The sequence below is a fragment of the Sprattus sprattus genome (genome assembly GCF_963457725.1).
Source record: "Sprattus sprattus genome assembly, chromosome: 15".
Taxonomy (NCBI): domain Eukaryota; kingdom Metazoa; phylum Chordata; class Actinopteri; order Clupeiformes; family Clupeidae; genus Sprattus; species Sprattus sprattus.
In genome coordinates, this window is record NC_137913.1 from 1,291,978 (window position 1) to 1,304,477 (window position 12,500).

The window sequence follows — 12,500 nt, forward strand, 5'->3', positions numbered from 1 at the left end:
TTATTTTTATTTTGAGTGTTTGGGTACTGTAGTTGACATTGTAGTTCTGTGAAAGATTTTCTGACAGATTAGTAAATAAGTATTTCAGTAAGGTATGCTGACCCACGAAGGTGGCGGAATGGATAAGGCAAAGCGCGAGGGGCTGCGGAGGTGTTGCACCCCAAAACAATAGATGAGAGGTGGATGCCGTCAAATGACCATCTACGGTAGCCGACATGGAACATCTACAGCAGGCGTGTGTGCAGCAACAGGTGGGACGTGATGGAGAAGAGCTGGCGTGTGAGCGGTAAGTCTGCGAGGGTGAGAGAGAGGAGGATTCCAGGGGAGGGGAGAGTAGTGGAAGCGGTAAGCCTGGCGTAGCTTCCTGATGACGGACTGGCAGGGAGGGAGTGTGACCCATAGATATACAGGTGCATCTCAATATATTAGAATATCATCGAAAAGTTGATTTATTTCAGTAATTCTATTCAAAAAGTGAAACTCATATTTTATATAGATTCATTTCACTCAGACTGATATATTTCAAGTGATTATTTCTTTTAAATTTGATGATTATAACTGACAGCTTCTGAAAACCCAAAATTCAGTATCTCAGAAAATTAGAATATTACTGGAGACCGATAGAAAAAAGGATTGTTAACACAGAAATGTTGGACTACTGAAAAGTATGAACATGTACAGCACTCAATACTTGGTTGGGGCTCCTTTTGCATGAATTGCTGCAGCAATGCGGCGTGGCATGAAGGCAATCAGTCTGTGGCACTGCTGAGGTGTTATGGAAGACCAGGCTGCTCTGATAGTGGCCTTCAGCTCTTCTGTGTGTTTGGGTCTGTTGTCTCACATCTGCCTTTTCACAATACCCTATAGAATCTCTATGGGTTTTAGGTCAGGCGAGTTTGCTGGCCAATCAAGCACAGGGATACCATGGTCCTAAAACCAGGTACTGGTACCTTTGGAAGTGTGTGCAGGTGCCAAGTCCTGATGGAAAATGAAATCTGCATCTCCATAAAGCTGGTCAGCAGAGAGAAGCACAAAGTGCTCTAGAACTTTCTGGTAGATGGCTGCGCTGACCTTGGACCACACAGTGGACTAACACCAGCAGATGACATGGCACCCCAAACCATCACTGACTGTGGACACTTTACACTGGACCTCAAGCAACTTGGATTCTGTTCCTCTCCTCTCTTCCTCCAGACTCCGGGACCTTGATTTCCAAATGAAATGCAAAATTGACTTTCATCTTAAAAGAGAACTTTGGATCACTGAGCAACAGTGCAGTCCTTTTTGTCTTTAGCCCAGGTGAGACGCCTCTGACGTTGTCTCTGGTTCAAGAGTGGCTTGACACAGGAATGCGACAGTTGAAGTCCATGTTCTGGATACGTCTGTGCGTGTAGGCTCTTGAAGCACTGACTCCAGCTGCAGTCCACTCCTTCTGAATCTCCCTTGAATGGGCTTTGTTTCACAATCCTCTCAAAGATGTCGTTATCCCTGTTGCTTGTGCACCTTTTTCTACCAAATTGTTTCCTTCCATTCAACTTCCCATTAATGTGCTTGGATACAGCACTCTGTGAACAGCATGCTTCTTTAGCAATGACCTTTTGTGTCTTACCCTTCTTGTGCAGGGTGTCAATGATCGTCTTCTGGACAAATGTCAAGTCAGCAGTCTTCCCCATGATTGTGTAGCCTGCTGAACTAGACTGAGAGACCATTTAAGGGCTCAGGAAGCCTTTGCCGTTGTTTTGAGTTAATTCGCTGATTAGAGTGTGACACCATTGGTCATCAATATGGAACTTTTTCACAATATTCTAATTTTCTGAGATACTGAATTTCTGGTTTTCATTAGCTGGCAGTTAAAATAATGAAAATTAAAAGACATAAACACTTTAAATAGATCAGTCTGTGTGTAAACAATCTATATATATGAGTTTCACTTTTTGAATAGAATTACAGAAATAAATCAACTTTTCGATGATATTCTAATTTATTGAGATGCACCTGTATGTAAGAGATAATGTATAGAACGCAGGTCATTGTCGGGAAAATAAGCCCTCGCGTCGGGGTGCTGCTTCACCGTGAAGGGGCTTATTTTCCCGACAATGACCGGCGTTCTATACATTATCCCGCTTATTATACGGCTAAAACAAAAAAATTAACTTAACACAGTGTGTCTTTTTACAATGTATTTGTTTTTGTTACTATACGTAGAACGTAGTGTTAAAAAGCAGAGAAATAGTTCGCCAAAGACGTTGAACTTCAAAGACAGTTGAACATTCTTTAGAACACAGCTGCTCAACCGTCCGCTGAAACTCCCTTGATAAGTTACATACCGTACTACTTGCGGAGTGCTACGAAAGATGTGAATCAGAGGCAAAAAGGCCACTTTCCTTGACAGCGGTCATTAACTGCATAGCAACGGTCAGTTATCGGAAAATAGTTGACCGCAGAACGTTGGGAAGCCCCATTCAAGTGAATGGAGCATTCTACAGCATTAAGAAGAGCAGTGTAATAATATTATGTATATCTATGGTGTGTGTGACCCAGTACCGTAACGGAAACGTGTGAGGCCCCCCTGCAGAATATCCCTGAGAGACCCTCCAACCCCGAACGCTAAAAAAAAAAAAAAAAACCTGGGTCTAAAAAAAACGCTAATCAAAGATGTTGGTTATAGATATAGTGTTTATTAATCAACCTTACATATTTCAGAAGTGATGGCTGTTGTACACAATGAACTTAGGATTGTTTGACTCTCAATGGGAACATTTCTTATAATAATAATTAATAAGTAATAATAGTGACCCTTTTGTACCCAACCCTTTAACCTAAATGTATACAGTGCCTTGCATAAGTATTCACCATCACCTTGGATGTTTTACCCTTTTATTGCTTTTATAAATCAGTGATGGTAAATATAAGTTGGCTTTTTGGACACAAAAAAAATCACAAAATAGCCCTCTTTAATGTCAAAGTGAAATCAGATTTCTACACAGTTATGTAAATTAAATAAAAATATGTAATGAAAAGTGATTGCATAAGTATTTACTCCCTTTAGTTAGACTGACCTAATTCAACAAAGGTCCAGCCAATTGGTGCTAGAAGTCTGACAATTAGTGAAATGGGGATCAGTGTGCAGTGAATGTGTCTCAAGTGATTGTAGTATAACGACACCTGTGTCTGGAAGGTCCATTCACTGGTCAGTATTCGGTAATCATTATTCCTGGCTACCGTTACACCATGAAGACCAAAGATCACTCCAAGCAACTCAGAGAAAAGGTTATTGAAAAGTATAGGTCAGGGGAAGGATACAAAAATGTGTGTCGCTGATGAAGGGAGAGAACTCACTCCATTAACGGACCCAGAGACGAGTGTTTTGTATTAAATCATCTCCTCAAATATGTAATGAAAATAGAAAAAAAGAGATACAAGCAAAGGCAAACTACAAAACTACCTTGAAAAGGGTACTACCCATTTAAAAAAAAAGGTCTCATTGAAAAGATAATCTCCCCTCTAAAGGGGGGTCTCTGACTCTTATCTCAAAAGCTCTTTCGTCCAAATCACCAACGCCAGAGAGCGAAACACAGAGTGTTTGCTTTTTTATATCCCCCTGCATCCTTGCAGGCTACTGACCTCTTCCATATTAGGTCATAAATCTTTCATTAATTGTTCAATGCCTATTTCCTATGTCATGCATGTCATCCTTAACAATCATGGGTCAGCCCCTGCTTGACCTGTTTTCTATCTTAACTCAGGACCTCTACGTACCCTTCATGTTTTCTCACAGCACACCTTAAGAACATTTTCTTACAACCACGTAAGAACATTTCAGCACACTTAAACACATACATAGTTTTACAGCATAGAAGCACATTTCACACAGCATGTTCTATTCTATCAATGGCTGTTTCTTGATCCTGTTATTTTACTCTTAAGCAGTTTTCAGCAAGCATACATGGATATATAAGTTTGTCAAACATGACTAAAGCAATTTCATACATTTTGTAATGTGATTATAAAACTTGACTTGAACTATTTCAGAAAGCATACATTTGTTATATGATTATCAAACATAACTCAAGTCTAATATGCATAAGGATCGATGTCTTGGCTGGCCGGTCCATCTGTGGCTCATTCGACAATATACACAGATTTGTTGTGTAGATTAGTAATACACAGATTTGTTGCATAGAATAGTTATAATAATAGTTATACGCAGTTTTGTTTTGTGTAGATGCACCATTCACATATTTAAACAATAAAGCAGTCATGGCGTGGCAGATCATGGCATTTTAAAATACAATTCAAGCCATACACATACAAACTCGCACACTCACACACCCAATTAAAGTAACACACATCCTTGAATTATACAGCAATCAGGAAGCCAAGAACAATATTTCCATACCAAAATCCTGAAGGTGTTAGGCACTATTGGTCACCGTTCTTAAAAAACCTGGTCCCAACTGTCAACCAGTCCATGGGTGGATCATTATGTCGGTGCCTTAATCTCTTGTTTGTGTTGCCATGGCGTCAGGTGGTCCCACTAATTTGTCACCTGGAAATGCCCACAACCAATGAAATTCTGTCTGCTAGAATGGTCTCCCTCTGGTCCTCTCTAGACCCTGCTTTCCCCAAAGGAGAAACAAATAACTCGGCAATTTCATTTCAATTTCAACACCTAAAAAACATTTAATGCAATTTTGGGGAAAAAGTCCCCGAAAGTTTCAGGAAATGTAGGCTGCGACTATCTAAAAAATGTCCGCCGGAATCCTGGGGGGGCTGATCAGTGATGGAAACTTATTTGCAAAGTGACATCAAGTACATGTTCATGACCAGGTCGTCATCAGCGCCATGGGTGTTGAAGGTTCCTTTACACAACGGACATTTTGCCTGCAGCAGTCGACCAGAGAAGTCCACGACCTTTGACTCCTTAGAGCAGAGAGGGCATCTGTACTTCGCCGTCTGTAGCCCCTTCAGAGATTTCATCAGTTTTGCGGCGATCCCTGGACCTTCACGATCGTATGCATCTTTCTCTTCCTGTTTCAAGTCATCCAATGTCCAGAACACATCGACAAACTTCAGCCCGAGGACGGCAGCACTCTGCACCCTGAAGAAGCCTCCGTCTCCCCAGTCACTGCCCCAGGAGTTCATCAGCCTTAAGCAGTCGCTGTTGTAACTGGCCAGGACAACAGCATGGCCACTAGGCTTAGCATTCTGTGGACGCTTGCTGATGTCAATCTCGGTCTTAGTAATTACGCCATCTTTGTTTCTCTTAAAGAATTTTGAGAAGGATTCCCACTCAAGGTCTGTAAGCCGAAATATGGCGATTGCTGCACGTTTGGCAGCAACAGCCTTCATGGCACCAAGAACATCTACCTCCTCGCACCTTAGACGAAACTCGGGACACACCTCTCGTAATACTTTCATTGTGTTGGCACCGTCCTCACCATACTTTCGAATCAGTTTATCGCGGATGACGAAAAAATCTGGGTATCCACCATGGCGTCCCACAATTCGCTTCATGGCCAGGTGGAGAACAGCAGCAGACGCGTTGGCATAACAGGTGCCACCTACCTGTCTCTTGGCACCAAAGCCCTGGTTGGCCTGGTTGATGTATAGATCCAGAGAAACTGTTGCTAGGACATCTGACAGGGCGTCTTGGCAACAGACTACGTTCCTTGCGAGGTCACAGACATCTGAGACTATATCAGGGTGGTTGACCTGGCAGAATAGTCGGGTTTCGTTATTTGTTGTGTCGATCTTCCATCCTCTCTTCACGAAAACTGTTCGTGGAATCAGCTGGGCCTTTAGAGTAGAGCTCATTCCAAACATGAACTTCGCAGGGCCCTCCCAACTCTGGTCTGCGATGCTATACAGCCGTAACGGATCATGTATTGATCGATCAGTGATGAAGCAGCAGACGGTTGTAACACCCAGATCAGATAACTTTCTGATTGGTGGGTTGTCCCCATCAGTTGGCTCACCGTCAGACAACACAAAGAGCAGCTTGTGGTGTTCCTGATATTTTGAGAGGGCAAATAAATGCCTGGCATGGTCTAAGGCCTTCATCAGTGGAGTCCTACCAAATATAAATGGCTTCACCGCTTCCATGAGCTCATCTACTCGTCCATTAGTGAGCTCTGCGTCTCCCACACAGCCGTGGAGTATTCCATGAGCCTCCTGTACCTTCATGACTGCCGCGTCTCCAATGCTGGCCAAGGCACTCTCCTTTGCCAGCGCCATTCCCTTTTCAATCACTTCTTTTACAGAATCACAAGTAGCAAACTCTTGTGCTCCAGGCACAAAGCCAAGTACAAAATGTCCAGCTTCATTTGCAGATAACGAGAAGACCCTACACTCCTCTGGCAAACATTTATATATAAATCTTCTTCTGAAGCTTGGGTCATGCTGCAACTTGTCAAGAATCAGTACAGCATCATCATGAGTAACAACTTGGAGTAAGACAGTCATTTTTGCCCACTTGCGAACTCTAGGTGCACCATTATCTTCAAGGATGGTCAGTGCTCGCTCAAGCATCTCCTTTTTACTGCGACCAGTGGGTTTGGAGGGTTTAGAGTTCTTCAGTGTGTTTAGCAGGTCAAATACTGGTTCGGAGGATCCTCCAACACCTATAGCGAACACAAGGTTGGACTCGGAGACGTCGTTCTTGATGAGGTCATCCAGCACTTTAAAAATGGACCTGGCCCAGCTTCCCCCCTTCTGGTCCACGGGCCCACCGATACTCCGCTCCATGGAACCGGACACGTCCAGCAGCACTCCTGTCAGCACCGACATGGTTCCTCAGCAAGGGATTCGTTCTGAAACACACAAACGAAATGTTGAGGGTCAGAGTGTGTGTGTGTGTGTTTTGCCCTAACCTGATTTGTCCTTGCATTACCAAATGGGGAGCATGAGCGAAAGAGAGCAAGATATCAACAAATAATTATATTTAGATAAGCAAGTTTCTCAGGATGTGCAATGCCGATTTACAACCCAAACCTGGAGGGGGTTTCGCCCACAGTGTGGGTGACCCCCCCTCCAACCAGAGGCACTTTTGACCTCTCACTGAGACCAAAATGATCAGGTCTCTGTGATCTATGTTTTGATTAATATATACAGTGCCTTGCATAAGTATTCACCACCTTGGATGTTTTACCCTTTTATTGCTTTTATAAAAAAAGCCCACAAAAGCCCTCTTTAATGTCAAAGTGAAAACTTATTTCTACACAGTTATGTAAATTAAATACAAATATGTATATGGAGTTTATTTTGTGCCAATAAGTTTAAAGAAGACCTTTATAAGAGCAAGCAAAATACATCAATTCAAAATACCAAATTAAAAAGTCAAGCAAAATACATCAATTCAAAATACCAAATTAAAAAAGTCAAACAAAAAAATAAATAATAATAAAAAAAAAACACAGATTGCAATGGAAAAGAAAGTGAAATGGTGTGAAACATCTGCATTTGCCTCTCTCCTTTTGCCTTTGCCTGCCTCTCATTTTTGGTTGTTGTTGTCGTTTCATTTGATTACCTCTCCAGCTTTCGTTTGCGCTCCCTGATTCTTTGTTTACGGTTTTGACACAAACGTGCCTTGTGGGTGGGCTTTCGACGGGGGCATTCCTATTGGCTTATTTGTGTTATAATAAGTAATTATTATGCATTGTAGGGTAATTTGGTATTAGGTTAAATAGTGTTGGAGTGATTTATATGGACATAGGTTATTTGAATGTATAATTCCTGAGTGAATGGTTTGGTGAGTAATATAATTAAGATGTTATGCTTCCCCATATTCATGGGTCAGCCCTATTAGGCCAATGAGTGGCAATAGCTAGGCCTTCTTAATAGGCTAGCTCAGTGTGATTCAAGAGGTTGAAGGAGTAGTTTCCTGTTGTGAGGAGTTGTTGTCAAGGGTAACCCTGTTACGCTGTATTTTTGCTATTGAAGCTTGATTTTGCTCTGAAGTGTTTTGTTCGTACTTATTATTGTTTTTGCCAAAATTCCAAAACTGGAAAGAAAATAAATCTTGATACATTCAAAACGTGAACCACTGCTCTGGCAATTATTTTTTCCACCTTCTCCGAGTCCACATCCCTAATCGTGGGCTGGCCACAGCGGTCACTCACACTGACCTAATTCAACAGAGGTCCAGCCAATTGGTGCTAGAAGTCTCACAATTAGTGACATGGGGATCAGTGTGCAGTGAATGTGTCTCAAGTGATTGTAGTATAACGACACCTGTGTCTGGAAGGTCCATTCACTGGTCAGTATTCAGTAATCAGTATTCCTGGCTATTGTTACACCATGAAGACCCATGATCACTCTAAGCAACTCAGAGAAAAGGTTGTTGAAAAGTATAAGTCAGGGGAAGGATACAAAAAAATGTCCAAAGCACTAAACTTCCCCTGTAATTCTGTTAAATCCATCATCAAGAAATGGAAGGAATATGGCACATGTGTAAATCTGCCAAGATCAGGCCGTCCTCACAAACTGAGTGACCATGTAAGAAGGAGACTAGTAAGAGAGTCCACCAATAGACCTATGACTAATCTGAGTTTCAAGCTTCAGCAGTTGAGGTTGGAGAAACTCTGCATACAACAACTGTTGCCTGGGTTCTTCTCCAATCAAAGCTTTATGGAAGAGACCCACTGTCGAACTAATTACCAGTGTAGTTACCACGATATGGTTTTGGGAAATACTTGCATCGCAACTGCATGGTTCTGACTACAGATTGCACCTATCACAAGTGTAATTCAGTTGCCATTAATGTTGAACAGCAGCGTTAAACGTCACACCACATTAAAAGTTAGGCAAACAACGTTGAAGCTCAGTGAAAAAAGCTTGTCATAGGTGTAATCTGTAGCAGTAAATATCGTAAAAGTAAAGTATCTCATCTGTTGTCTTGTCTTGTGAGTTTCGTGTTAGACACGAGCTGAGAAACGTTCGTCCCCATGTCACAACTGTAACGGCTTCCTCTAAAGATATTTGAATATGAGAGCGAATAGCCTACACATGACGATTTAACAATTAATGCATTCGAGTGATCAATGTTACTCTGTTTATAACTGGTTTCAATAGTAGCCTAACTAACTGAATACGGTTCTGCATATTCTGGACTCTTAGTGCGCTTGTCCAAGCGGTGTTAAGCAGGATGGTCAGGACTCAGGACAAATCAACCTATGGACACGCGCACTAACGTAGGTTGCCGTTATTCCATTACGCCCCAACACGTTGTATTTTATTGGTAAAGAATAGCTTACCTCAGGTTGCAGTTGTGTGTTTGTGTCCCTCCACCTTCTGACTCAAAAGCGGATGGGTGGTGTTTTATACACAACGGGGTCTCACGTGATTTCTGTGAAATTTGCCAGCGCTTACAGTAACTCGGGGCACAAGGAGGGGTGGGTTTGTGTTGATATCAAAAGCAAGGGCGTAGGTTTGCATAGGGAGCATAGGGACTAGTCGCTGTCTCTCTCACACACACACTCACTCTCTTTCTCACACACACACACACACTCGCTCTCTCTCACACACACACACACACACACACACACACACACACACTCTCTCTCACACACACACACACACACACACACACTGATTGATGAGACAAGAAACTGAAAGTGAAACTAATTCTGATTGGCCGCAGAAACTGTGTAAGATATGAAGGAAGTTTCTTTGTTTCTGATGCAGCAATCTTTATTCCAGTAATGTGCAGTGACGAAGTAACCTACTCCGGATTCAGCGGTGTAGCACTGAATAACAAGCATCCACAATTCTAGGCATATATACTGTTTTAAGACCACTCCTAGGCCTCTAATGTAAATGAGCTAGGCTTGTAATGCAAACAGGTCTGGCAACTTTTTGTTGTTGTATATGATAATCTGGTTTCTCTGTCTGAGATGGTTCTCAATGGCCTCCCCCATTCCCATACTATGATTAATTGCAGTCACTCACACCTCAGTTTGCTTCCTGACCCCAGGTGTCTGAGGAAATCCAGTGTGGGGACTTTTCCTTTGTGACCATGATAAGATAACCATTTTGGGTATTCCGCTGGCCAACTTTTGGTGGTCACAGCAGCTGCTTGATCATGAATCTTACAACTGTCACACACAAAATTATATGAGGAGTGAGGGGCCTTCTGTTGGCTTAAACCCAGTTGTGTAGCAGGCACGGCGCCAGAAATTCAGCTTCGGGTGGGCCATAACATTTTTGGGTGGCACTTCATAAACATAACGTCGTCAAAAACATGTTGACCCAATAACGTGTCTGATTGTCACTGCAAGTCTAGGTGGCACTGCGGCCCGAATCTATTTTCAAGCATCACGCGACTCTTCCATCACTTTGAAGACTTCTACAATGTTTCAAAACAAAACCATACGAGCCCAAGTAAATGTGCCACAGCAGTGGGCAAAATGAATAACCAATCGTCCTACCTTAAAACGTTGTCTTGATAGCAGGACTTCTTGCGATTATTCCATTTTAATCCAGACACGGTTTAACACAACCAGCACTGCTAGCATGTTGATGATGTGCTCACATTTCAATGCTACTTCACATCTGTTTTCTTCCGTTTCTTCAGACATTAGCCTACCCACATCCAAAATGTGTCACATATAACATGTATGTATATGCTAATTATATTATTTAAACTACCGGTATAAGGAGGTGTGACAAATCAATATCATCATATCAAATCCCACTACTACACACGTACTGAAAACACAACTGTTTGTTTACAGTACAGATCTCACGGGAGTAAACTGGAACTTGGTAACGTACCCCAGGCTAATTCTACGGGGTGCCTTACGAGACATAAAGGTTGCAGCTTCTCACAATAAGCAATAAGAGCAAGTTGATAATTATTATCCAGAAAATCAAAGACGACACAGATACAGTTTGTTGAAATGAATTAGTTTTCTTTTTCATTCAGAATATTCCAAATACAATACAAATTTAGACAAGAAGGCTAAAAGACTTATTCACATTTTAACATTGCTAGCAGCAGCTGGTCCTGAAGATCCGGATGGACCCTGGGTTGTGACAGTGACTTCACTGACTTTTGGCTCATTTTGTGGTTTGAGTGTTTAAAAGTATCGCAATAAAGTAGCCATAGGGCCTACTTGTTTGGCACTGAAATCAAAATACACCGAACCGAACTAAATCTGCACACAGGAGAAATACCAACTCCCGAAAGCTCACTGCTGCTCTGAGGTAGAACGTGGCCAAACATTCAACTGACGCTAATGACAAGACTTGGTCCACGTCGCAACCGTCATAAGCATCACTTTTTTTAATACAAATTATATCCACACAATTCGTACATGCTTACAATTTCTTTGATCGTAGACTTGGAAAATATAATACATTGTATAATCTTGTATATATATTTTTTCCTTCTTTGAAAGATTCGGGTGGGCCTGGCCAGAAATGGGCGGGCCCAGGCCCACCCAGGCCCACCCATGGCGCCGTGCCTGTGGTGTAGTGGTCCTTGGAGAAGTGGGTATACTCTTCATTTTGTTAAGCAGCCCATACAGCACAGGATAAACACCCTGTTTTGAGAAGTGGGTATACTCAATGCTGACTGAAAAATAAGTGGGTATACTCCGTATACCTGCGTATACCCTGGACTACACCACTGCTGACACCACAGATACACAACGGGATGCACACTGTAGTGGAATGGCGCGATTCTTAAGCGCGTCCAAATGGCGGACGCAACAGACTTTCACTATACCATGACCATGCATATTGTACATCCATATGAACTGATTCATCTTTGCTGGCGTGGGTGAAAGCAGGCGTGCCGTGCACACCTGTCACTGACAACACGCAGAACATCTCACTACACAAGCAGTTTACCGTTGGTCAAAATTTTTTTGCATAATTATTATTCCATTAAATCAATCATCTAAACGCGCGTGCATGAATTCTTGCCACCATGGATTTCTTTCCCTGTATTAGGAAGTGCGTTCCCGTCCTGGCACACATTTATGGTTTGGGCAGGTGCGCGAGGAACGTGGGTTTCGCCCTCGCAAAATCAATCAATTGCATCATAAGGTTTCCAGTGTTGAATGTTGCTTATGACTATTGGTAACGATATTGTGAAGGCCTGATTGAATACTAATTATTGTCAGTACCATGTTAACTCTGTTTAATGTGTATTTCTTATCACACATGAATTAACCCCTGTGTTCTTAGCCTATGGTGGTATGGGCCAATTGTGGGTACCTGAAGCCCACTTCTGATCAGGTCTGATGAAGCCCACGTCTGATCAGGTCTGATGAAGCCCACGTCTGATCAGGTCTGATGAAGCCCACGTCTGATCAGGTCTGATGAAGCCCACGTCTGATCAGGTCTGATGAAGCCCACGTCTGTTCAGGTCTGATGAAGCCCACGTCTGATCAGGTCTGATGAAGCCCACGTCTGATCAGGTCTGATGAAGCCCACGTCTGATCAGGTCTGATGAAGCCCACGTCTGATCAGGTCTGATGAAGCCCACGTCTGAT